At 40.6% G+C, this 27,658-nt stretch overlaps 1 protein-coding gene across 8 annotated transcripts in view; it reads right to left on the reverse strand.

Moving 5' to 3' along the window:
- Positions 1-11,454, reverse strand: part of JAKMIP3 (Janus kinase and microtubule interacting protein 3) — a 150,437-nt gene extending 138,983 nt beyond the window's left edge. For 7 of the 8 annotated variants that reach the window (XM_034776596.1, XM_034776594.1, XM_034776592.1 and 4 more), the window contains exon 1: positions 11,026-11,454. The gene's annotated coding sequence lies outside the window, so the exon portion shown is untranslated. The remainder of the gene's footprint in view (positions 1-11,025) is intronic. The other variant, XM_034776588.1, reaches the window with a different exon arrangement.
- Positions 11,455-27,658: the final 16,204 nt, after the last annotated feature.

The following is a 27,658-nucleotide window of genomic DNA, read 5'->3' on the forward strand; positions in this document are numbered from 1 at the left end:
GAAAGCTGTGGTTTCCTCTAGTCCCTTTACTTTAACCCTTCTTCTAAACTCTAAGCAGTTGGGCTGAATTAAATTTTTCCACTGAAACTTTTTGCTGCTGAAAAATGCAGATTTAGGTCAACTGAAACATTTCTGAATTTGTGTTGATTTTGGTGAATATTTTCAGTTAAAACAAAACAAAAAAAACCCGGAAATGTTGAAACAAACCATGTCCACATTAACAAATGTCTCATTCTGATTTTACACATTGGAGGACAAGGTGGAGCCCTGCTTATAACTTTAGCCCAGTGATTAGGGCACTCACCAGAGACGTCTGAATTACCCTCTTTGGAGCAGAGACTGGAACTCAGGTCTCCACTCTCCCATGAGCGTACCTCACTACCAACTATAGGCTATTCTGGGTAGAGGGGGTCATCTCTCTCAGTCTTCCCTGTTGAAGCTGTTCTACTTTGTATAACTAATTAGACAGTTATTGGAGCAGAGACTGGAATGCAGGTCCCTGAGTGCCCAAACCCTTAGGCTATAGAGTCATTCTCAATCTCTGTCTCTAGCCTAATGATTATTTAATTATTCACACAGGGTGGAACAGCTTCAACAGGAGAGATTGAGAGAGACCCACCCCATAGCCCAGTGATTAAAGCATTCTCTTTAGAGGGGAAAAACCTGAGTTCCAATCCCTGCTCCAGAGCAGAGATTCAAACCTGCATCTCTTGTATGCCAAAGACAGCTATCAAAAGGAGTGCTGTTAAAGAACACCTATATGGCTTCTAGGACTGCCATGTCCATTGATTATAATGAGAAATGTCAGTTAATTGATCATAGTGAATTTGTCCATACTAGGAGGCATAGACCTAGGTGGATCTGAGGTGGTGACACTCAAAGGGGGCTTTAAATGACTAGAAACTGAATTGGAGAGACCTGAAGACATCCTTAAATGTTGACAAATCACAGGCTACGCTTCTGGGTCACATTCCCAGAGACAGTGATAAAAAACAACAACAATGAATGCTAAAATGCAATGAAAAGATGAGGCTTTGAACAACTGGGTTTGGCTGGGGGCAATAGCAGTACATTTCAGAATTTCCAGGCCAGTTTCCATTAGTGGTTGAGTGATTGGATTTCTGTATAGTGCTGATATGTGTTAATGCATTAACATGGAGAGATTTTCCTCTGAATTCTGTTTTAAAGATGCCTGTTTTAGCAAATCCTTTTGTTTGTTACTTCCATCTTTCACTCATGATTTAGAAAGAAAGAAAGAAGCACATTTCTGACATTTTTGTTTCGAAATGTCAAATGCAGCCTTTCAGTGGCCTGTTTTTAAGGGATACCAATGTTGGTCTAGTTTGTTTACTAATGATACTTAATTTGCTTTTGTTGCATGTTTTTCAATGTCCTAAGTTAGTGGGCATCTTTTTCCTCTCGGTAGGGAGGGTTTTCAAAAACGCTCAGCTTTGGTCTAAATCTGCTCCTGTTGTAGTCTGCTCAGCGCTTTTGAAAATCACATATTTAATGGCAAATGGAAGAAATTATTATTGGAACTGTTAGTAAATGAGATGTAATAATCTCTCTCTCTCTTCCAAGTGAGTTTAGTGCATCTGAAAAATACCCAGTTGGCATCACTGCTTTTTTACAAAAGAGATTATAGTGTGGACAGATGCAGTGGGCCCCCATTTATGAAAAAAATATGATAATTTGCTCTCATATCCATTGACCATGATGAGAGGCTGCCAGTTGATGTCAACTGCTGTGGTTGGTTTTCTGAAATAGGAACTGGAAGATTCCCAGCCCATGCTACAGTTAGTCTTAAAGCCTCATCTTGGAAAAGTCTCCAGCTCTGGAGATCTGAATCAGATCTATGTAGATTTTTTTTAATAAATGCACGTGCATACAAAAGTAAAAATACATATATATTCTTGTGCCCTACATTTATTACAGTGCAAGAGTCCAGTTTCAAGCCAACATTCTCTAAAATAAGATATATTCCCATTTTTTCAGCTATATCTTGATTTTTTATGTTATGTTATTTTGATGATTTTTTTCATAGAAAGTAGGAAAAAATAATCTGATACAAGTACTCTGCCCACAAAGTATGATTTTTCATTCAAATGTTTCAATATAAAGCAAGAGAAATCAAGTCAACATAGATATGTATATATTTTGAAGATTTTAGGTCTGAAAAATACTCTCTCTTTTTTTTATTTACTCTCTTTTGCTGCTTTGGATGCGTTCTCTGTCCCAATCCCAAATTCCATCTCACCCATCTGAAATGATCTACTGATTGCAAGACAGCTCTGAAGAAAGTAGTTTCACACACATTAGCAAAGTTTCTTTTCTGTTTACATATTTTTTCTCCTTTTCACAAATAGTCTCAAAAACAGAGGAGGAGAGAGGAGCACATGTATTCATCTGGGTTCCGGCTCCTTGGCCTCTTGATGATGATAATAAAATAATGTAAAAAGCAACAGAGGGTCCTGTGGCACCTTTAAGACTAACAGAAGTATTGGAGCATAAGTTTTCATGGGTGAATGCCCACTTCATCAGATGCAAGATGATAATGAAATAATGATAATGATAATACCTATAAAGTGCTTGTCATCAGTAGATCTCAAAGACCTTCAGAAGCTTTAATGTATTTATCCTTATAACTATGTATTTTGTCTAATAAAGAGGGCAAGCAGCCTGAATCTGAATATATAATAATCTTGTCCACACCTACATCTGCACTCTCATTTGGCCCCTGCTCTTTTCTGCTCTAGTTGTCTCCCTTTACTCTCGGCTTCAAACCCCCTTTTCCTACCACCCTTCTTCTGAGAAAAATCTCTTGTGTTTTCAAGCACTTTCCTCCTTTTAATTCCTCTTTAAAATCTACTTATTTAATGAAGTCTTCCAATGATGATTTCATTTGCTATTTTTCTAGATTGCTTTCCCATCTGCTATATTTTTCTCTCTCAATCAGGATTGTAAACATCCTGGGGCTAAAACCATTGGCCAGATCTTAAGCGCATTCAGATCTTTTTGTGAAAAATCTACAAGACAGACCAAGCAACCCATTTTTGGAAGAATCCTTTCTGCAGGTTCTCTGGTGTGATTATGTGCGACCCCTGCCTAAGAAGAGGTCAGCAGGTTTCAGCCTGCTGGGTTAATTGACAGCATAATGAGGAACACCTGGCAGCAAACCCAACTATCCCCTGCTGAACCTGAATGTATCACAGGAGTGGTTAAGGATAATGAGATTTCCATGCAATGACATTTTGAGGCAGCTGGGTCTCCCCCTGATCCCTAATGGGCTGGCAGATACCCTGTCAAACAAACTTTTGGGGATAGATCTTCAGCAGGCCTCTGTCTTGAGAACACATGAACACGGTGCTTGTATTTATTTACACATACAAATGGGCATCTGCATGCATAGTTCATATATCAGATAACTAATTGCTCAGTATGCATCTGCAAATGCAGGTTCCACTCATGCACATTTACTACACTCGCAAAATACAGAGCTAAGTAGAGCTATTTCAGAATCTTCTGTAGAATTGGAACTACACAGCTAGAATCTTCTAACTCTGCAATCTCACAAGTGGGAATGAGAATGTTCCTTACTGATTTTCTGGAAGTTTTAAGTCAGCTCATCTTTCTCTATATTCAGAATACACTTATTTCAGCTGGCAACCAATATCAAGGAATAAACTTAAAGTATACTGGATGGTAAGAAAAAAGCAAATAAACAAACAGGAGAGAGGTGGACTAACCCACTGAACAAGGTACCAAACCCCCAAAATATGTGCTTCCTGTATGTAGATGAGCAGGATAATGCCAGAGAATGGAAAAGGGTGGAACAATATTTCTATTTTCTAGCGCCTCATGTAAAATACTGAGGATGCAAAAGACAATAATAATTAAACCCTACTGTAATTAATCTGTCTTCAAACAACATAAATAATAAATCACCTCCACCACTGTGGAGCCAAGGATAGAGCCTTGGTCCTTCAACTCCAGAAAGCACATGCCTCTACCCCTTGAGCTAAAGGACATTTCCTATAGTGCTTAGTAATAGCTTCCCTTGTCCTAGGACTAGATCACTTATTCTCAGGTTGGCCCTTCTTACTTGGTGGTGGCAAGAGTGAATTTAGGACCAAATTCAAATCTAGAGTCAGTATATCCAAGTTATTGTCAATCAATCATCCCAATTCTTCACACAGTTGTCAGAGGCTACTAGTTTACAAAAAATGACTGTATGTTGAAGCGCACAGTATGTGGATTGATCAGCTGCTTATGAGGACCCGTTTAAACTAAAACAAACAAACAATCTCATTTCCAACTCAAGTGATACTTGAAACCTAGCCTCTAAGATAGTGCTTAATTTGTGCCAGGGCTTGCCAGGGCTGAGCCCTGACACCGCTAGGGTTGGCAGTTCATAGCCCTGGCATCTCTGGGCTTGCCACGTCAGTTATGAAAGTAATAAAATTGCTTGAGCCCTAATACCGCTTTCACTACAGCTTTGTCCAGTGAGATTAGACCCCTGAAATATGCTTTCAAAATTCTCAGAAATGTTCTCTGCTAAATGAGAAAATGTGAGAAAACATCCAAATGTTCTATTTAATTTGAGCTATTTTGTCTAGTTCTATGAAAGAGAAAACATTTAATAAGCAATGAAAAATAAACAAATGGGCTAGTAAAATGCTCATCTTTAAGTGAACCAACTTATGTAGGTTTCTATATAAAAAATATTAGGCTTTTCATTCAATTATAGAGTTTAAGGCAAGAAGGAATCACCAGATCATCTAGTCTGACCTCACCAACAGGTCACCAATACCAGCCAGCACCGCACACTGAACCCAACAACTGAAATTAGCTTTTAATATTGATATTTTATTTTTATGGCAGTATTTGACAAGAGGATTGCTTTAATCTATTGCTGTGACATACTGGAAAATGTAATTTAAAAATATCTTTACTCCTGTTAATATTGCATAGAAAATAATATCCCATCCTGGCCAGTAATTTATGAGTTAATTATTTAGAATGTGATCTATACAGAGTGACAAGTTACAACCTTTAAGCCACAGTCCCCATGCTTTAAGTACGGTTATATCATTCATCCCTATATCGTTTTCTCCCTTTTAAATCTCACATCCATTTGTTGTTTTGTTCTTTAAGGAATGTGTCCAGTTACTATAGAAGAATATAGCCTCAAGATATTTTTCAATGTTTTTTTCCACAGATATACAACTAAATAGCTTTAGAAAGTGGAGGGGCAGCATGGTCTGGGGATGGAGTGTGGACAGGGAGCCAGCAGATTTAGATCCTATTCTCAGTTGGGCAAGTCACTTCTTCTCTCCGTGCATCAGGGCTGGCTCCAGGCACCAGCCGAGCAAGCACGTGCTTGGGGCGACACTTTGTAAGGGGCGGCCAATCTTGGGGTGGCGGGGCGGCGCTCGGGTTTTTGTTTGTTTGTTTGTTTAGTTTCGGCGGGGTGGTGCTCGGGGGTATTTTTTTTTTTTTTTGGTTTGGCGGGGCGGCGCTCAGGGTTTTTTTTGTTGTTGTTTTTGGTTCGGCGGGGTGGCACTGGGGGAAGGTTGTTACGACGGGGCGCTTTTTTTTGTTTTTTGCTTGGGGCGGCAAAAAAGTTAGAGTTGGCCCTGCCATGCATCTGCTTTCCCTTCCACCCTATCTGTTGTCTAATTAGACGGCAGATCTTCAGGACAGGGACGCTCTCTCATTTTTTGCACAGTGCCTTGCACAATGAGGTCCTAAACACAGTTAGGGCCTCTAAATGCTATAGTAATCATAAAAAGAAAAGAGGGACTTTCATCCTGATGCAAAGCATAAATACACCCATTGCGGGAGCAGATAATGTTTCTCCTAGTTAATTTCGGGTGAAGGGAGGGCCCTGTCTCCCCTTGGGATTCACATCCAGACCCCTCTCATGAAGTCAGGTGCATAAGCCATTTCTTGCAAGAAAGGCAGTAGATCACACCTAACTCCCCTCAAAACAGCGGACTCCCGTAATCTTTACCCAGTGGTTAAGTACTCTATACCTAACCACTAGACTATTGAGTCATTTTCATTCTCTCTCTGGCCCAACACATATTTAATTATTTATTCACAGTGGAACAGCTTCAACAGCAGAGACTGAGAAAGACCCACACCAGGATATCCATAGCCCAGTGGTTAGGGCATTCATCTGCGGGGTCAAGTCCCGGGGGAGGGGGAACCTCAGGTCAAGTCCCATCCATGTCAGGCAGAAGGTGGGAGATTGAACCTGGGTTTCCCATATCCCTGGTGGGTACTATAACCACTTGGCTAAAGATTATAAGGATGGTTGCCTCCAGCTCCCATTTTGTGAGGAGTTCGGTGTGCGGTGAATACACCTAGTGTGAGAATTCTGCAGGGGTTTCAGCATGAGACTAGCGTGAGAGTCGGGACTAAAGTGGCTGTGCACATGCCCAGTGGCAGAAACTTTGGCACCTCAAGAGTTAGGTGGCAGCTGAGTAGGGGTTTTGAGGATCTCAGAGGCCCCTAAATGTTTGACTTAGGTGCCTAAGTCCTCTTACAGATTGCCTTTGTACAGTTGAAATGCTAGCTACGTCTGTAGAATACATACCAAAAAAGGACATTAAAAATACCATTTAGGTTGCAAAATCAAGCATGTGAAAGTTGGGAAATACCAGATTTACAGTTCCCCATGCAACCTTGATTCTGCCCCCTTGTGCAATGATCCTGGGGCCCGGGTGAGTGCAGCTGTCCTCCCCCTGCCCTCTTCTACTACAAATGGTCTGGCAGCTCACTGGAGTTCTCAGTACTGTGTCTGCTGGTGGTGGTGCTTTGGAAATGGCATAAGCAAAATTTTCCTGAGGAACACAAGCAAGAGAAAGAAAATAGCAAATTTTAATAACTTACATCTCAGCAAAAATGAAATGAAATTTCATGGACCTAAGAAAAAGCACTTCCCTAGCCCTAACGCTATGTGGATGGAATCAACAGGGCTCTGCATGGGTGCAGGGATCTGTCTGTGTTGCACACCTTGCAGTATCAGGGCTTGCATTGTACACTCTTTGGGAGAGGGAATATCTTTATCTTTGCATCTTTTACCATCTTAATTACCCTTCCAAACAAACACTAATATAGGTAATAATAATAAATATGAAACATTATTTTCTAAATGTAAAAGTTTCTTTTTAAGGCACTATCCAAGTGAAAGGAAAAAAATAATATCTTTTCAAACTATTTAGTATTATTCATCAGGAACTAATAAGACCATGGGGATAAAATAAGTTTAATGTTAAATTAGAGGGAGATTTCTAAAAGTGACAGAGGGATTTAGGATCACAAGTTCCATTTAAAGTCAGTGAGTCTTGTGCTCATAAATGCCTTAGGCATTTTGGAGGGGGGAAAAAAATCTCACCTTTAGGGTTCAATCGTGTTCCCTTTGAAGTTAATAGAAGTTTTGCCATTGGGTCAAATGGGAGTAGGTAGGATCAGGCCATTCAAGCTTAATTATTAAAAGAAAATTAAGTACCATTAATGTGGAATCTCATTCAGATTTACATCCTAGTAATGTACAGTAATACCATTTTGAGTTCATTAGTGCTCCTCTTTATTTCTGGCATGTGCCAAGGGACACATCCATTATGAAACCAAGGGACAGGCGAGGCAAAAGAGAGCAGCATCAGCAAAAATAAGAGAAGTTTTTGTGCATCCGAAGTACCAGTTCCATCAGCTAATTACATTTATACAGATTTGCACAAAGGGTTGAAATAGAAGTCAGGGCTACCATGGACAGATGGCAGGTCAGAATATCACTGAATAGCATATCAGGTTTGCATAGCTAATAGTCGGCTGTTCAATTAATATTAGATTACTTCCATAGCAACCTCAGCAATACATGAAACACATTCTAGCCATGACTTATGATAAAATAATCCTCATGAAACAACAGATATAACTTGGTTACTAGCTTTACATGGGTGACCCATATTTGAATTAAATCTCAGGACACTCGCAACTTAGCCTGGGAAAGCCTAGGAGAATCACAGAGGGCATTGTTCTGGAGCACCTCTAAATTACCCCAAGTTTACAGGTGGTCAAGTAACCAGCAGTCTCATCAGTAAAGCAATTCAGTCTTTATAGTTGGTATTACAATATGAGTATTTTGGGTGGGACCTAGAAAAGGAGAAACTGGGAATTCAGAAAAAACAAGTTAAGTGATAATATCCATACATTTCCCAATTTTAGCTGACCTATTATCTTGAGTCAGTTCCTATGAAAGATAATTCCCCTTTTTTGCATATTCCCTTGGTCAAGGTCCCTTGATCTTGGGGTTGGTGGGACAATGTGGCAATTACAATATAAAAGAACATCCATCTGTGTTGTTTTAAAGAACGCCAGCATACTTCCCCCCCCCAAAAAAAGCATGAGCACTTATTTTAAGAAATATGATTTGCCCCCAAACTATTTCTCATGTTTTAATTAACCCTTTCACTTCAATTATTAATACTTTTTGTACAGAGTACAAAAGTGAGAGTTGCATTTGGAGACTAAAGAGTATTGCTGGAATAATTGAATTGCCGGATAATTGCTGGACTCTACTGAACCTGTTGCCTTTCTTCAGTGTCATCAGTTAATAAGAAACCCCTTATGAAATGGTCCTGGACAAATTAAGAGTGAAAGATAATGTGATTTTTTGACCATCTATAGAACATAATAGAAATGTATGACCCTGCTCTAGAATCAGATGGTTCAAAAGGAAGGATGCCATTCCTATTAAAGAGTCATTTCTATAGAACCTTATCTAATTTCTTTTGACTTTTGGTTTGTCTCTATCCACTCCTATGGGACTTTACCATAGGAGACAACATAGGAAAATAAGATTTGCCATTCCAGGATAGACCATTGATTTATCAGGTTGAGTATCCTGCCTCCAGTGATGGCCAACACTTGATGCTTCAGAAGAAGGTGAACTCCCCTTTCCTTTCAACACTCACCACATATGTTCCTAGCCAGTTCTACAGAGATGGAGATGAGGGTCAAAGGCAAAACTGTTTCCCTAGTGTCCTTTACAGCGATTAGCTTATATCTGGCTTACTCTTATCACAAGATACATGACTACAAATGTTACTATTTGTCATAAAGTTATCCAGTCCTGTTAAAATCCAACTATGTTATGACTATTTGACAGACTGATTTTGGCTACTTTATTGAATCAAGATGTGTTCAAATCCCAGATTCAAGTCAATTAGCTTGCAAGACTTTCTGAGCGTTTCTTTTTTTCGCCATCCATGAAAGGAAATCTTGAACCAGGGTGGTTAATTACTTATATAGTAAAATAAGATTCACACCAACAAACTTTTGAGATGTTTGCCACCTTCCTTCAAAAAGATAAACACAGATGTTTTGAAGGAAGGTGTTAAAATGAAGGAATCATTATTCAAAAGCATTCTGTTATTGAGACAAGCATTCATCTGTAAGTACTAATTTGCCAATTAGTTTTGAATCTGGACCCACTGCAGTACAAGGCAATGTTTAAAAATTATATGTTGACAAGAGCAAAGCCAAATTGTGCTCTTGCTCATGTAAATGGATAATACATGTAGAAACTTTTTAGAAAGTTTTACAGTGCAGGAGATGTTAGCAACTTTCATTTTCTAAATATTTAATAAGAAACAGAGATAGATCTGGATTCAGGAAACATGTTTAAGTCTGTTTCCTATTCAGAACAGTTAGTGGGATTTAAGCATGTGCTTAAAATTAAGTTCATGCTAAAGAGCTGTCCTGAATAGGGATGCTTTCCTGAATCAGGGTCTTAGTTAGAAATGCAGGTTTCTCCTGTTCCAAGAATGTGCCTGTCCCTATCTTAGTAGAATTGCTAACATATTTTTTTAATTCAAGACCTTCAGCACTAATTCTTGTATCATCTTGAAATTGATATTTTACTCCAGAGAATAGTCATCAGTTTCCAATCCAGAAGACTAATAGAGCTAATATGAAATAAGCAGAATTTAAACTTTGAGAATAAAGTACTAAGACAGCTCCCATCCCAAATTCTCCTGTACTGTGTACTTCAAACACCTGTAATACACTCACAGTCCTACACTGAAAAACAAAGCTCAGCATTTATGACAACGTATTACCCACTGTAGGTAAACCAAGAGAACTGAGTCCAAACTGCTGGTAGCAATATGCAGCTATATCTTTCAAGTGAATGACTGGTGCACAGGAATAATGCCATAAATGTAGACTTTGTTGTATAGTATATGGATTCTCTGAAAGTATCCTGATGTGAGAAACAAGAGAATAAACCAATCGGACTCAGATCTATTGTTTTTGCTGTATAGATTCTGTCTGCATTTTAAACAGTGTCCAGGCAGAGGTAAACACGTTTATTGAAAGGAAAAGAAGCTTAATGGGAATAAACAACATTTATAGCCAAAAAGGAAGAGACATTTGGAAAAAGGCAGCTTCCCTTTTAATCTAACAGGTTAAACATCACAGAATGGGAAATGGTTCTCATTACATGCAGTATGTGCACCTATCAGAGTTTAGAAAATAGGAAATGTCAAAATCATTAATTTAGTGAACATAAGAAGTACCCTCCTACAATAATCCATAACTTGCAAGGCCCTGAAAATAATCCAACATCTACATGCACAAATGCAGAAGGGATCTGTATTTACAAACATAGTTTCTGGTATTTCTGTTCAACCACATTTGATTCAGACTCTATGAAGACTATGAATTAGTAGCTACAGCAAGAAGGTGCAGCTACTTATCTAATAAAATATAATGGCATTACATTAGGAAGGCCTACATGCTTCCTAAGTGAAAGCTGCTGGGAATCATAGCTGCATTTATTAATCATACCAAAGATGTTAGATATTTAGAAAAATTATGCCAAAAACAGCATGCAAAAAGGATGTCTGAAAATGAATTAGACAAAATATATAAATAGATCATTCTTATGTAACTGTACATATGAAGCCGTATATTTATTACATACATATATATTGACAAACATGTAGAGAAACTAACCTTACAGGCACGCTCCATCATGATGCACACTGCTTGTCTGCTTTACCTGAGGATAGTACCATTCCTTGTATGCAGTGCACTTCATTCTAAAAACTGTGGGCTGTTCCTAGCAGACAGATTTTAAAGGATTTTTTCACGATTCATATTGCAAGAGACTTTTTTTAAAAAATCCATCCCTGCTGCATGAGATTACATTTTCCATTTCTATCCTCTGAATAGTGGGACCAGATGAGGAATGATTCATCAATCAGTCCAGGGAAGCATTTAGAAGAAGGGTGGGGGAAAGGAATCAACCATACAGTAAAATCTGCTCACCATGTTCATACCCCCAAAGTGAAGAATCAGACCAGCCTAACTGAGGAGAAGCTAAAGATGAATTTCACAGGAAGGCTGCAGTTGCCGGGTGAAGCAGTGTAAGCCCTGCTCCCTCCTGGGAGAATGAGCTCATTGCGAACATCCAACAGCCGCCCTTCAGCCATTGCAGTGTCACTGCAGCTAGCAGCTGAGTGCAGGAACGTCATCACAGGAGCTCACTTATAAAACCGAAAACCCTCCCTTTTAGAAATCTAAGTCAAACACACAAACGGGGATGTAATATTAGAGCACCTCACAACTAGCACAATCAAAAGTCCCTAGAAAAGAGGAGGCAATCATAAAGGCTCTCCTGTTTTGTTGTTGTTTTTATTAAGCCTACAGTTTGCATTCTGTACAGTGTGAATCTGGATTTAACTCTTCCTCTTGCAAGGGTTGTGTTTTTGAACAGGATACATACGATTTAAAGGATAGTCACATTTAACTATAACTGGTAGCCTTTGCACTTGATCATAGCAAAGGGGACATTTCAAGTGCATAATGTTAAACAGAAATCCTCACACACCCCAGTGCAGGGCCAGGTATTAGCAACTTATCTTCGATAAGAATGTCATTACTGAGTATTTCTTCATTCTGCAATTATGTGAAAATGGAAATTTACTGGAAAAAGGCAGGTGTTCTCTTGAGCTCCTGTAAGGTATTATTTGAGAATTAAAGCACTGCAGACAGTAAAAACCTGTCATTAACCCCTTATTTACTGCCTCTTGCTATCTGAGCATTTTCAGCAATCACACTCACAATACTAACATTCCCCCCATTATTTCTATTCTAACAAACAAACAAAGACAAGTGGGCAAATGAGTGGCATGAATTGTACTTCAGGTGCCTTTTAGGTTTCAATCTCTCTTAGGAAAGGTGGATTTGGTCACAAGACATTTTGATCCGCACCAGAACTTTGAAAGATTTAAGATACACTTTTTCTTTCTGACAATTGTTCAATCCCTGGTCATAAATTGATTAAAAATGTTACAGGGTTTTTTAGATTGAACATTCCAAGTAAAAACCCTTACTTAAGCAAATATTCCATATCATATAGAGGCAGGGCTTAGTGGACTGAATACAGGACTGGGAGCCAGGAAATGCCATGGTTTAATGCCTGCTCTGACACTGACCATTTGCAACGTTGGCCAAATCACATAAACTCTTGATCTCCATTTCCCTATCTGAAAAAGATGTATAATATTACATTCTGCAAAGAAACATTGTTAGGATTGGTTAGCTTGTAAACTGCTCTGAAGATGAAAAATGCTACATAACTGCAAAATACTATTAATATAGAGGCCAACTGTTCACCCCTGGTCATTCCGCCACTGTGCAAACAGGTGGCGATGCAGGAGGCTGGTGTGACCATGAGAATAGAGTCAGACAATGAGGGCACCATTTCTGCTTCATCACCATCAACAGAATCCCCCTGTAGCCCTGTCACTGTGAGTTCCTCTTTCCCTCTTTCCCTCTTTCCTCCAGTCCTTGCGGGTGCAACAGGAAACCATGAGAGGAGCCAGTTGAGGAAGACTCTGGATTTAATCCAAAATTTGGGGAGGAGCCAAGGCAAATGAAGCAGATTAAAAGTGGAAGATACAATTATATTATTCATTTGGTATGGCAGAAGGTAAGCCATCCTGTTTCCCACCAGAATCCCATAGTGTCCCTCTGACAATCAGGGCCCAGACACCCCGAGGGAGAACATGATGCCTAAACCTCAAAAGAATAAACAATTGGATTGACCAATTATATACAATATTACTGTACTATAAAAGTGTATTGAGTGAGGTCTTTTATGAAAGCTGGTGACCCACTGGTGATTAATACCATTGTGAAATGTAGATATTAACACCATATGTTAAATTATGAATACTCACTGATATCACTGCTCTACAGCCAAAATGCTTCTGAAATAAATATAGTCAAACTTTACTAATTCTGGGTCACTGAGAACAAAAATGATGCTTAAAATTGTTGATGGGCTCTAGTTTTCAAGATATGCTATTGGGTCAGTATATACGACCCTTGACTTGGGAATGGCGGAGGATAAGTGAGTTATAAAGGGAAGGGATCTCAATTTAAACCAGAAATGACTAAAATACATCTTTGACTGGATCTATGAATAAATCTATGACTGGGTTTGGACAGTACTTGCTTTTTAGGCAAAACAATGAATAATGCAATCAGAAACTGGTATTGCATCATACGTGATATGAATTGCATCATATTACTCCTAGAAGTCATGGATGATGCAATCATAACGAAGCTTACATCACTCTGCTGAACAAATTGCCCTATATCAGCTCTAGAAATCATCCAGTGTCGTGCTCTTTTATTTGTCAGTGTTTGATTTTGCAAAGGGACACATTTCTGTTTAGCCAAAGTGAGCAGAGATGCCTCGTACTTGTGTGAACAGTGCAGATAACTTCTGCTATGTTTGTGGTGAAGTGACTTTTGCATCACAAAAGTGCAGTATAAACACTGTGGTTAAGAAAGCCTATCACCTTTCTTTTGGCTGCAAAATTGGAGATCAGGACAAGAGGTGGGCCCCACACCTATGCTGCAACACTTGTGCAACAAATCTTCGCCAGTGGTTGAACAGGAAAAGGAAATCTATGCCTTTTGCAGTGCCAATGATTTGGAGAGAGCCAACAGATCATACCAGCAATTGTTACTTCTGCATGGTGCCTCCAGTTGGGAAAGGTGTGTCAAAGAAGAAAAAGTGGACTGTGCATTATCCAAACATTCCATCAGCTATACGCCCAGTACCCCACGGAGAAGGACTGCCGGTTCCTGATGCACCAGAAGCATTCTCACTTGAGTCAGACGAGGAAGAGGAAGAGGATGAAACTTCTGGTCCTGAACCATCAATGTCACAGGACCCACATTTTCTCCCATCCTCCTCCTCTGAACCACACCTCATAACACAAGGTGAACTGAATGACCTTGTTAGGGATTTGGAACTACCCAAGAGTAAGGCAGAGCTGTTGGGCTCCAGACTATAGCAGTGGAATCTCCTGGCAGGTGATGTTAGAGTTTCCATGTTCCATGACCATCAAAAGGATCTTGTCCCATTCTTCTTCATGGAAGGTGATCTTGTAGCCTGCAACAACATCTATGGTGTGATGGCAGCCCTCAACATCGTTCACGATCCAGATGAGTGGAGACTGTTCATTGATTCATCGAAGACGAGTCTTAAAGCTGTTTTACTGCATAATGGCAATGTTTTGCCATCAATTCCAGTTGGTCATGCAGTCCATATGAAGGAAACCTATGACAACATGAAACAACTTTTGAGGTGCATAAACTATGACCAACATCAGTGGCAGCTTTGTGGCGATTTGAAGGTTGTTGCTCTCTTGCTTGGTCTGCAGACTGGATACACAAAGTACTGCTGTTTTCTCTGCAAATGGGATAGTCGTGCAAGAGATTCCCACTACATCAAGAAAGATTGGCCACTCCGACAGTCATTGGAGCCTGGGAGGAAAAGTATTCAGCATCCACCGCTTGTTGAATCAAGGAAGATTTTTGTTACTATCCTTACACATCAAGCTGGGTCTGATGAAGAACTTCGTCAAAGCCATTGACAAAACACAAGCAACTTTCAAGTACCTCCGTGGAAAATTTCCAAGGTTAAGTGAAGCTAAGATAAAGGAAGGTGTCTTTGTTGGTCCTCAGATTCATGAACTTCTTTGAGATGATGCATTTGACCATGCACTGCGTAGCAAGGAAAAGAAGGCAAGGAAAGCCTTCCAGTTAGTGGCAATAAATTTTCTCAGAAACAACAAGGCAGACAACTACAGGTTGTTGGTGGAAAACCTCCTCAAGGCATACAAAAGCCTTGGTTGCAACATGTCACTAAAGAGACATTTTTTGCACTCTCATCTAGATTTTTTTCCGCCGAACTGCGGAGCAGTGAGCGACGAGCATGGCGAGCGATTTCACCAGGACATTGCAACAATGGAGAAACTCTATCAGGGCAAATGGAGCCCATCAATGCTTGCAGACTATTGCTGGACAGTGACAAGAGATGCTCCATTTAATGAATACAAGAGACAAGCCAAGAAGCGCCGAGTAGACACTGAATAGGACTAAACTATGTACATAATAGTTTTTTGCCTTTTGTTTCATAATAAATTTTATTTATATAACCCTTTTGCTGATTTTTAAAGTGTTACATAAACAGGACAGGTGAAATATTATCATGTAAAGCAACCATAAACACATGAAAAGACCTAGGTTTACAATTTATGATTAAAACTCTACTATCTACACAATATACATAGACATAAAATGTAAAAACTTAAATATCTTAGAAACAGTAGCCAATCAGTTGTTTTAATTGTCATATTTGAATTCAGCACATCAAAATACATAATAAATAGCACATTTTATCTCTGAAGCAGACGACTTCTCAAAAATTGTAGACCAGTGGATTAGACTTTAAAGTCTGTGACCAAATAAAGGGAGAAACAAGTTTTCTCTCAGGAGGAAAGGCAGCTATCTACCTGTCTCCAATGTAAATTAACATTATGGAAACAAAACAATGGAAGCCCTATATACATAGAAATCAGCAAGGGGATGGGAAGTCAACAAGAAGAGAAGAACAGCAGGAAGCCTTCCTGACTCTTGCAACATGGTCAATGAGCTTGGGGAGATATAAGCAGAAACAGAAAGCCATTTTGGTCTCCTTCACCTGAGGAGATAAAGAAGCCAAGTGATTTGGGCTCTGTGATGAATCCTGGCCAAAGAGTGTCCAGACATGCTGGAAAAATGACTGTGATGAGAAAACTCCTCTGAATAAAAGGCTAGTTCGTTAAGTTAGATTTTTTATTAGAATACTAAAAAATGTATTTTTACTTTTGTTTGCAGCCATTTCTACTCCTATTTCTTCCACTTGGTATCACTTAAATCTGTGTTCTATTTTTAATAAACTTGTTTTACTCTTACAATAAACCAGCTCAGTGCTGTATATTGAAGTAGAGAGTGTGTTAACCCCAGTTAAGGGAACTGGCTGCTGTGTACTGTCTTTTTAAAAGGAGCAACAAATTTGATAAGGTTTTGTGAGAGTTTCAGTCAAGAAAAACATTCTTGGGGAAAACTTGGGGCTGGAAGAGTTGCTAAAGTCCTCCTGCAAAGAGTAACTGAGCAGCGGAAGCCAGGGTGAAACCTTCTTGCTTTTGTGCTTACTGCTAGTGTCAAGGCTGTGAGCCAGAGTTGCAAGGCAGATGTTGACTAAAGCCTTTAGTGGCCTGATTGAATCCCAAAGCATCACAGCCCCCAAACCTTTAAAGATTCCTGTTGCCTGCCCAAGAGAAACACTATAAAAACAGACCAACCACACGGGTATCAAGTCAACTGCACCAAAATGGATAAGGCAGCCACACCACAACCAAACTACACATAAAATCAGAGCATACCATAAACCAATCTCGCTATAGCCAAACTACATGCAAGTCTAATGATGAACTACCAGCTCATATGGCTTTGTGCCCTACCCATTCTCCATCCACATCTACCAGGTTTTTCGGGAGGTTTGCATGATTAATGGCCAGACAACCTGTTCCCAGAGGAAGGTATTACTTTAATTATTTTTCTCTCATGACTCTACCTCTTTCTCAGTTTTGTCAAGCCTCTTCTTAGATTGGAAGCAAAAAGTAGCCAGAATTAAATCCAGTAAGGATTAGATTTATATCACAAAACAAAACAAATTAAAGCCAACTTTAATGAAAAAAAGAGGACAGCCATGAATAAATGAAAGATTAGATGAGAGCCAGCTGAGACCAAATGAAAGACCAAATTAAAGCTTCCAGAAAATATACAGAAGATGGCTAAGATCTTGAACCTTGTATTCTGATCAGTGGAACTGGAGGGACTCTTATTAAGGGGAAACTAGAGGAACAGGGGATGGGTGGACTTAGGTTGGAAGCAATTCAGCCACCTGGACAGAGCAGGCCCCAGGGTTTAACAAAGTTCCACTTGTTCAACTTACGCTGCACTTAGGCTTCACTCTTTGCTAATGAAAAAGCCTGACTGAAGCTATGATACCCTTTGGAAGCTATTCCCCCCATTCCTTTGTGCACTGCATACAGTAGTTAAGTGAGAACCATCCAACTAACTGGAGGACCTAACCTCTTGCTCACTCACTGTTCTACCACAAAGAAAGCAGTGTTTTGTCATAAGCCCCAATCCAGCAATGAGTTCTATGCAAATTGACTCTCTGTTCAGAATCACATTGAAGTCAATGGGTCTCATGTGGGATACAAAAAGAAGCATATTGTAGGAACAGTGCCTTAAACTCACACACTAAAGCTGCTACATATAATATTGAGAGCAGAAAAAAAGTATTGCAAACTTCAGAAAATTCTACAGTTTTTTAGATTTGGCAAAAAAAAAAAAGGATTTTACATACAAAAAATCTAGATTCTTTGCCCAGCTCTTCCTACACTTCATCGTGTAAATATATCTTAATGTGGCCCATCCTTCCTCAACAGTACAGCTCAACTTTTCCCATACTGCCCTGCCCCACACACAGGGGCGGCTCTGTGTATTTTGCCGCCCCAAGCACGGCAGTCAGGCGGCTTTTGGCGGTGCGCCTGTGGGAGGTCCGGCTGGTAATGCGGATTCGGTGGCATGCCTGCGGGAGAGCCGCCGGTCCCGTGGCTTCAGCATACCCGCCGCTGAATTGCCGCCAAAGCTGCGGGACTGGCGGACCTCCTGCAGGCATGCTGCCGAAGGCTCCCTGACTGCTGCCCCCCGCGGCTTGCCGCCTCAGGCACGCACTTGGTGTGCTGGTGCCTGGAGCCACCCCTGCCCACACACTCTCCTACACCTATCCGGTCTAGACATGGACCCTCCTCCGATCTGTCAGTATGTGAAGGATAGGTTGGTTGTGACTTCTGACAACTGTCATGACTCCCACACTGAGAATTCCTAAACTAGAACCCTTCAGAAAAGATCTGGGGAACACTGGTATAGCAGTAAGGTGACCTTTAGTATGGAGGGATGGCAAACCAGCATATTTCCCTAGCACTGAAATCACTTTAAATAAGACCTTAGCTTATGTAAATAAATCTTTGAGGACTTTGTGAAATTCAGGCTGTAATATCTGATCCATTAGTGCCAATATGATCTGTCATGTAGTTAGTAAAGGCTAAATATTGTGCACGTTAGAAGGATTGACAGCAACCCCTTTGCTCAATTTACAATCCATGGATATTCTGCTATTCTCCAAAAAGTGCAGTTCTTCCTGTTCGCATATTGTCTGAGTCTGTAGTTGCACAAAGGGGGGCTAGTTTCTTAAGAAGATTGGGACTCATTTTAATGAGCATAAGTAAGATTGACTTTGGAAGGAACAATATATGCTTAAGCCTCCTCAGAAGCTTGATTTTGGTCTCCAGTATGTTAACTATGTTCAGCACAATCCAGCACTCAGGAACATGAGGTAGATTCCTGGAGGGGGTTTGGAGAGCCAGTTAATGACGTGATTACAGTAACCATAAATGCAAGTGGTGTTTTTCCACCTCTGACATATGTCTTGATAATACCCTTAACTACCTCAGAACATCACAAGTGAGCGAGCAAAACATAATGGAAATTACTTATACAGAAATCTGAGATGCGACTGCAGGATGTGGTGACATGAGACAAGCCCCTCCATGAAGTTAGAGGTATACTGCCAATTTTTCAGATGCAATCCAAACAGTTTTACATTTTATCTATCAGAAGAGGACTATATTGAGAAAAACTCCTCACCTGATGACCCGCAGAAAAATCTATAGGGAAAAGTGGGATAAATGCAGAGATGTACACGAGGGAAGTTGTTTAAACTGGTGTAAAGGAAGAAGCCATCATAAGTTTACATCACTCAGAAAGCATCACTCTAGGCCTGTCAACTGGCTAACTGCACTGAAAAACTTTATTTGGGCAATTCATGTTACTTAGTGAACTCCAGCCATGCTTTTCTAGTTGGTGACAAGGCTCACAATCTATACTTCAACTCTGCGTAAGCTTTAGCGAGCATACCAGAAATCTTACTATTAGAGCTGAATGAAAATTTTAAAATATATTGGGGAAAAGGGAAACTGATGAAACTTCCATAGTATTTTTCCATGTTTTTGATAAACCCTAGAACTGGTCAAAATTTTTCAAATATTGGACAAAAAAATTGTTGTTTTTTTAAAAGTTATGATCTTTAACCACTTCTCTCTATACTATTTCACAATTTACTATGTAGCCTTGATGAAGACCAGAAAGCCATGCTGGTGGCTGTGTGGCTAGCATTCTGCTGTCCCTGGAAATAAACACCTTTCCTGGTCTCTTGTCCAGTAAGGGCTCGGATCCTTGTAAATGTAGCACAAACAATCCATAGGAAGGAGCACCCCATATTACTGTGCCAGAACTACTGTGGCCAAGCGAGAAGCAGCTTTTTCTCTTCCCAGGGTGAGTTAATTCTGGACCCCTTGGCCAAGAGAATATTGCTGTGATATGACACTTTGTAGTAGAGGGGTATAAGCCTCAATATAACTTTTCGGAACAGTGATAAAAGTCCTCTGTTGAGGAGAACAAAAAAAAAGTGGGAACAGTTAATGGCTATTATTTTTACAGGTTTTTTCTGCCAGAGATAGACTCTGTTGCACATCTTTCCAGGGAACACTATCACAACACCTGGAGGCTATAAGAAGTTAATAGGATGTAGTCCTAAAGGAGTTTTCCTTTATTTGTATTTCAGATACGCTCCTTTCTGCATTTTGAAATACTTTCTTGCCAGTAAGGAGATGAGTAGAGATTTCTGGCTGTCATTGCTTTGGAGCTCTTGAGATATTGTATCCTCTAAAATAGATTATCTTATGTTTAAAACAATTTACTCTTAATTAGAGTTGATGAGCCATGTTGCCTTGCTCTTCTGTAGGGTGCAATGCACACCTATGGTGGTTTAGGAATAAATGATGATAGTCACCAGATTATCATCACAAGACCTCCAAAAATTGATGCAATCAAAAAATAACACCCACACAAAGGCAAACACCCACACTCAGTGTTGATGTTACAGTACTGATAACCACAAACATTCAAGAATCATGAGATAGAATCTAAAAACGTATGAGATTGGCTTAAATATAATAAACCATGTTGTTTTTCTATCCGCCTTTTGATTTTATTTCACTTTTAACCAGAAGCCCTCTCCAACTGATGTGAGATTATCTCAAAATTCAACCTTAAATACATATGCACAAATGCAAGCTTCCCAGTTCACTGATCAAAGGAGATGCTCCTTGCTCTCTACTATCCCCTGGGGTGTGGAGAGCTGCCATTCTCCTCCTCTGTATCCTTCTCCCTAATTAGACAGGATAGCTGCTCAGTCACATCTCCAATCTACCCCTAAATTCTCATGTCCTCTGTGTTTTCCCTCCCTTTTGCCTCACATATGCCTACTCTTCAGTCTGCAGTATTGGCAACCCCAAACATTCAAAGTCAGGCCCCCCAAAATCATTTTGGCTTAAAAATCATGAGACTATTCGGGGTTATTTATATTATTAGCCTTCCAGTTTCTGAGCCCTTAGGGTGAACTTGGACTATATCTCCCATGATACACCATAGCCACATGACTCTCATTTTATACCACAGCAGGTCTGTAAAAGGGGAGAGCATGGTGCACCATGGGATATGTAATCCAGCCAGGGAGCCCAGACAATAGAGAGAACAGGGGGCATGAGGCATCCAAACTACAACTCCCTGGAGGCACCACAGAAGTGTATGCAGGCATCATTTTAATGTCCAAGTGACCCAAAACCAAAACATTTCAATGGGGTTTGAGAAACCAAGAGTCCAATTCAGGTCAACCAGATACAAAACCAAGTATTTCATTTCAATTTTCCTTTTGGAAACCTACAGTTTTCAGCTGAAAGTTTTTGGGATTTAGGTTTCCAGTTTTGCCAACCCCAAAAGTACAAAACTTATGAATCAGAACCGCCCTCCCCCCAAATGAGTTAAAAAACAAAGACGGTATATCATGCCTTTTGGTCTGTTTTGACTATTGAACTGCCCTTGCCCACCCTGTTTGTGTTGCTAACTCTACCACATCTATACAGTAAGTTTATTTTGGGCCCTTCTACTGGAGCTCTCACTGGAAAACCTAACTAAAATCAAATGACACTGCTTTGTAAAACATGTTGCCTGATGGTGCAGAGCTTCCAGCTGCTTTGCAAACCCAGTCTACGCCATCTCTTCCCTACATCTGTCCGACCCCAGCCCAACAATTATTTATGCACCACCCCACTCCCACATCAAGTTTGCCCCACCAGCCACACATCACTTGTGACCCTCCCCATCTGCCCCTTGCCCCCCTCCCTACATTGTACCTTTGCTTCTGCTGCAGGTCTAGGGGTCCTTCATTCCTTTTCCCTGGTGTGGGGGCAGCTGCAGTGGGGTCTTCTTCTCCCCCTTTCCATGCCTAGGAGGAAGGGAAGCTCAAGTGGTCCTCAACCCCCTCGCCATCTTCCCAGACAGAGGTGACAACTCCAGGGTTCTTCACCACCTTTCTGCCTTCCCAGGTCTGGCATTACAGGGATGGAGAAAAGAGGGTGCAACCATGGTTCTTCTGCTCCCTCCTTCCTTCTATCCACTGCTCCCGGTCCTCCACTCCCCTGAGATTTTTTAGGTAGGCAAAGGAGGAAAGCTCCTACCTGCCTCTTGCAGCAGATCTAATTGACTGCTGTTCCCCATGAGATGGGGAAGTAGGGAAGGCAGCCAATCAGGGGAGTTCCCCCAGGCAAAACAAACTCTAATGAATGCAGAAGTTTCTTGCACTGTCACAAAACTGGCTCCAGCAGAGGCCAAAATTATATTACTTGTGATTAAATCATGAGAGTTGGCAACACTGGCGTTCTTGGAAAAAAAGGTTTCAGAGTAGCAGCCGTGTACAGGAGTACTTGTGGCACCTTAGAGACTAACAAATTTATTAGAGCATAAGCTTTCGTGGGCTACAACCCACTTCTTTGGATGCATATAGATTGAAACATATATTGAGGAGATATATATACACACATACAGAGAGCATGAACAGGTGGGAGTTGTCTTACCAACTCTGAGAGGCCAATTAAGTAGGAGGAAAAAAACTTTTGAAGTGATAATCAAGATAGCTCAGTACAGACCGTTTGGCCTCTCAGAGTTGGTAAGACAACTCCCACCTGTTCATGCTTTCTGTATGTGTGTATATATATCTCCTCAATATATGTTTCACTCTATATGCATCCGAAGAAGTGGGTTGTAGCCCACGAAAGCTTATGCTCTAATAAATTTGTTAGTCTCTAAGGGTACGTCTACACTTACCTCCGGGTCCGGCGGCAGGCAATTGATGTTCTGGGGTCGATTTATCGCGTCTGGTCTAGACGCGATAAATCGATCTCGGATCGATCCCGGAAGTGCTCGCCGTCGACGCCGGTACTCCAGCTCGGCGAGAGGAGTACGCGGCATCGACGGGGGAGCCTCCCTGCCACGTCTGGACCCGCGGTAAGTTCGAACTAAGGTACTTCGCATTCAGCTATGTTATTAACGTAGCTGAATTTGCGTACCTTAGTCCGAAGTGGGGGGTTAGTGTGGACCAGGCCTAAGGTGCCACAAGTACTCCTGTTCTTTTCTTGGAAAAAAACTGAACATTTCAGTGGAAAATTTTCAACAAAAATATTTCCCTATTTTTGTCAATATTTTCCATCGGGGGTCGGGGGGGATAATGTGGACATTTTCTGACCAGCTCTAATATAGGCAAAGGAGAGTGGGGAAACTTGTTCTACATTATTGTCTGGGGAGTTCCCACAAAACCCCCTACTTCCTCTATCTGTATTAAACACCAAGTGCACAGAGTGCTATGCAAAGAGGAAGAGTCAAGGCCTGACAAATTTGTTCGTTTGTTTTTCTATTTAATTAAAAACATGATCACAGCCAACAGTATACTGGGCAAACAAGTATATTCAGGACTGTTCCCTATGAATGTGTGTTTATGCACATTGCTCAATTAAGTGTTTGTGAAAACTGTGCAAGTGGATCCTCCCCAGGTACATTCCTGGTAAATACGTGAGACTTCGTACATTCTAGTGAGCACAAATGTAAATAAATAAATATATAGCCCTTCTGAAGTACATTTATGAGGCCCAGAGATAAATCATCTCTATCAGAATGATTTAATATCCAGAGAGGGGCTGACTCTCTGAGTCATGGAGATCATCCTGAATCCCCATTCAATGTGGTAGCAAAATTTTAACATGGGGCTTCCAGGAGTACAAGAGACTAAACCAAAATCACCGAAACAGAACTATATGCGAATTGGTTCCCTTGTGTTTGGCACACATCTGGTTGGTGCGAAGAGGTGTTATTTATTTTTTTATTAATATGATTTGAATTCTAAGGGTCTGATTGTCATTTATGCCAAGACCCTGGTACACTGTTCTGGCAGTGTAATGGGACCTCAAGGTGGGTGTAAATTACTGATAATGACTTAAAGCAGTAGCAAACCAAATAAGCTAAATCAATATTAACCACTATTAAACCAAGGGGGCTGCACCAATATAACTAAATCAATTTAGAAACAAATTTAGTTTCACAAGTACAATTTTTGTGTATAGACCAGACCCCTTCATTTCCTTATTTCTGCAGAGTAGGTGTAAAATCAGACCATTAACCCTACTGTGGCAGTGCTGTTTTGGTTTTTAATTTGCAGATATAAAGGAGACAAACAACAATAGATTGTGCATGTCTATTATATGTCTTATGAACAACCCAACTGTCTAGATAAGACGTGTAAGAGATATGCATGATCTTTTCAGCAATGAATAACTCAAAGGAACCACAATCAATGACAATTTTGACAGTTAATTTGTGAACACTGTTCTGTGAACTGCAGTCATGGAAGTACCCAGTAATTATACTGATTTGATTTAGCGAGACAAGGTAAGTGTTTGACAAGAACAAAAAAGCTTAATAATGGAGCCAACTTACGTGGTATACGAAACAGAGGGAGAATGGAAGATTTCAGACCCATTCAGGGACCATCTTTTAACCAAGTGGGCAGTGTCTGAGCTGCACAATTCCAATGGAGACCAGTCGAAGTGACCAGGCTTCCTCCCCGTCCCGTTTCCCCCTCCCCCCCCCCATGTTGTGACTCCTAAGACCACTGTGTTGAGTATTTGGTCATGTTTATGCTATAACATTGTCCTCCCTCCCTCTCCCACTGGTTTATTTATTCACTCATTCCATTGTATCTAAATCTTAGACTATAAACAGTCTTTGTACAGTGCAGAGCATGAAGGATCTCTGATCAGAGCCCCATAGGTGCTCCTGTAATAAAACAAAAATAAAAATGTGCTTTAAACTAAATACCATATAAAGTGACTCTGAAACAAAAATTGTGGCTTTAAAATATTTGAAATGTTGCACCTTTTATCTAGTTGGTCTAACTGGAGGAGGTGGGTCAGTGTCTCAGATTTAAATGGAAATAACCAACACATGGTTTTTGTGTTGACATGCAAGTAAAGAATTTTTAATGGATTACAGCATGAGGCAGGATCACAGGTTAACAGATAAATAGGCTTGTAAATGATTTAGTCCAATATAATGTACAATTGGGAGAGATAACAGCAAGGTGCTTCTGTGTCATTATCTTGTGGGCATTAACCATGAAGATTTACATGAAAATAAATACAGACTTCCAATTGCTAACAAAAGGCTCCAGAGACAAGCAACCTCTCACATATCAGTACTGTGACATTTCCTAGTGCATGTGAAAATTAATTTGACATGTTTTTATTTAAATCAGTCTTAAGACCAACTGAGAAAGGCCATTTTATAATCTATTTCCTGAATTAATGTTTGGCCATCAAAAGAACTTCTATTCTGCCCATTTCAAAGACTTCTGCCATTCAGGACTATACCCTGACTTAGATTCTCTTCGCTCCTCCCATGCAACTCTGGAACTCAGTTGTTAGGCCATGTTAAAAAGAAATGTGTAGATTACATCTTCACATCCCAAGTAGGAGATGAACAGGATGGAAAAGGAAAGTGGATTTCACAAATGAAAAAGCAGCAATTTTATGAGTCAGATCTTCAGCTGGTGTAAACCAGCACAGTAGGCTGAAGACAATGAAGATATCTCTTTACACCAACTAAATATCTGGCCCTCTGCCTGGCACAATGGCACATATCTATTTGGGTGCTACACAGAGCTACTACTTGCCATTGCCTAACTGCAGAGCAATGGCAAGCACAACTGTCGCGTGACATAGTGGACCCACAGTGACTTAATAGACCCATTGCTGCCTATTTTCTAGGGCAGTGGCTCTCAACCTTTTCAGACAACTGTACCCCTTTCAAGAGTTTGATTTGTCTTGCGTAACCCAAGTTTCACCTCACTTAAAACTTACAAAATCAGACATAAAAATACAACAGTGTCACAGCACACTATTACTGAAAAATTGTTTATGTTCTCATTTTTACCACATAATTATAAAAGAAATCAATTGGAATTTAAATATTGTACTTACATTTCAGTGTATAGTATACAGAGCACTATAAACAAGTCATTGTCTATGAAATTTTAGTTTGTACTGACTCCACTAATTCTTTTTATATAGCCTGTTGTAAAACTGGGCAAATATCTAGATGAGTTGATGCAACTCTGAGTACCCAGAGGGGCACACAGACCCCTGGGTGAGAACCACTGTTCTAGGGATTTTGCAACTTGCCTTTTTAATATCTTCCCTTCCAAGGACAGGCTGATGGATTGCATTCACACAGATTCACCATCCAGTCATTAACTAAGTTCCTTTACCAATACCCACCACCACTGACCCCCTCCGGGGGTGGTTTCTGAACCCCAGTGCCTGCAGCCCATCACATCCACTCTATCCTACTGATGGTGAGCAGTCTGAGCAGTGGGGTGTAACAACACTTTTCCACAAGTGGAAGGAGAGAGAGGTTGGTGGGTGAGAGTTGTCCTGCTGCTGTCAGCTGCTTGCTGGATTTTAGGTCAGTTGTACACCATGTGGAAGATGGGAGGAGGCAGGCAAGCTGCATCAGTTTATACCCACCTTAGTCACACTTGTGATTACTTGCCCTACTGGTGGATACATGTCTGTCTTCACTGCCTGACATGCTTTCTTCCACCTCCATAGCCTAGAAATGGTGAAACTCACCTTGTGCTATCACTGAATGTCTCTGCTATATCTCTTGAGTATTCATGCCACATTTTAGGCACCATTGCACCTACGAAAGTAATTATGCCTGCTGTTACTACAGTAGTGAATTTGCCCCATCATTTTAAAATCAATAAGTTACATAGGGCACAAGTCAGAGCAGAATTTGACCAATGGGCTGTAAAACAAATTACCTTTCAAACTGAGGGAAATTTTGACAGCTAAATTATAACCTTTCCTGGATGTCTTGGCTCACTTTGGCAACTTACACTAATGAGGAAGAGGCATTTAGTTTTAACCTTTCAAAGTTTATTACACATAAAATCCCATTTGTGGCAATTTGTGATTTTTTTCTCCATATGATTGAATCATGTTTGAATTCAAATTAATGATCAAATAGTATTTTCAGTCACAGTGTAAGGTTGCAAAATCATTTCCTGTTAGAAGGCATATTAAGCCACTAAACATGTACACGTATCCCTGTTCTCTTATGCAGCTATGTAATAAGAAGACAGATTATGACAAATTCTCAAGTATATGTGTAAATATTTAACTTTGTTCATACTGCAACTAGAAAGAATGGATACATTAAATTGCTACATTAGAAGACAGTGGACTATGCAGTCTCATTTCAAAATGTATATAAACCTGTATAAATAAAACCCCTCTGCATCATAGGTCACAGTTTATAACACAGCCATAGCTGCCACGGAGTTTGGTCTCAACTGGAATGTATGTAAAATTAGAATTATGGCCACACCAGCCAGTCCCTGTTTTCTAGGGTTACCATATTTCAGCAAGAAAAAAAGAGGATGGGAGGAGCCCCGCCCTAGCCCCGCCCCTGCCCCTCCCACTTCCTGCCCCCCCAGAACCCCCAACCCTCCCCCCGTTCCTTGTCCCCTGACTGCCCCCTCCTGGGACCCCTGCCCCTAACTGCCCCCCAGGACTCCACTCCCTATCTAAGCCTCCCTGCCTCTTGTCCCCTGACTGCCCCAACCCTTATCCACACCCCCACCCCCAGACAGACCCCTGGGACTCCCACGCCCCATCCAACCACTCCCCACCCCCTGACAGCCCCCCCCAGAACTCCCAAC

The sequence above is a fragment of the Trachemys scripta genome, chromosome 7 (genome assembly GCF_013100865.1).
Source record: "Trachemys scripta elegans isolate TJP31775 chromosome 7, CAS_Tse_1.0, whole genome shotgun sequence".
Lineage (NCBI taxonomy): Eukaryota > Metazoa > Chordata > Testudines > Emydidae > Trachemys > Trachemys scripta.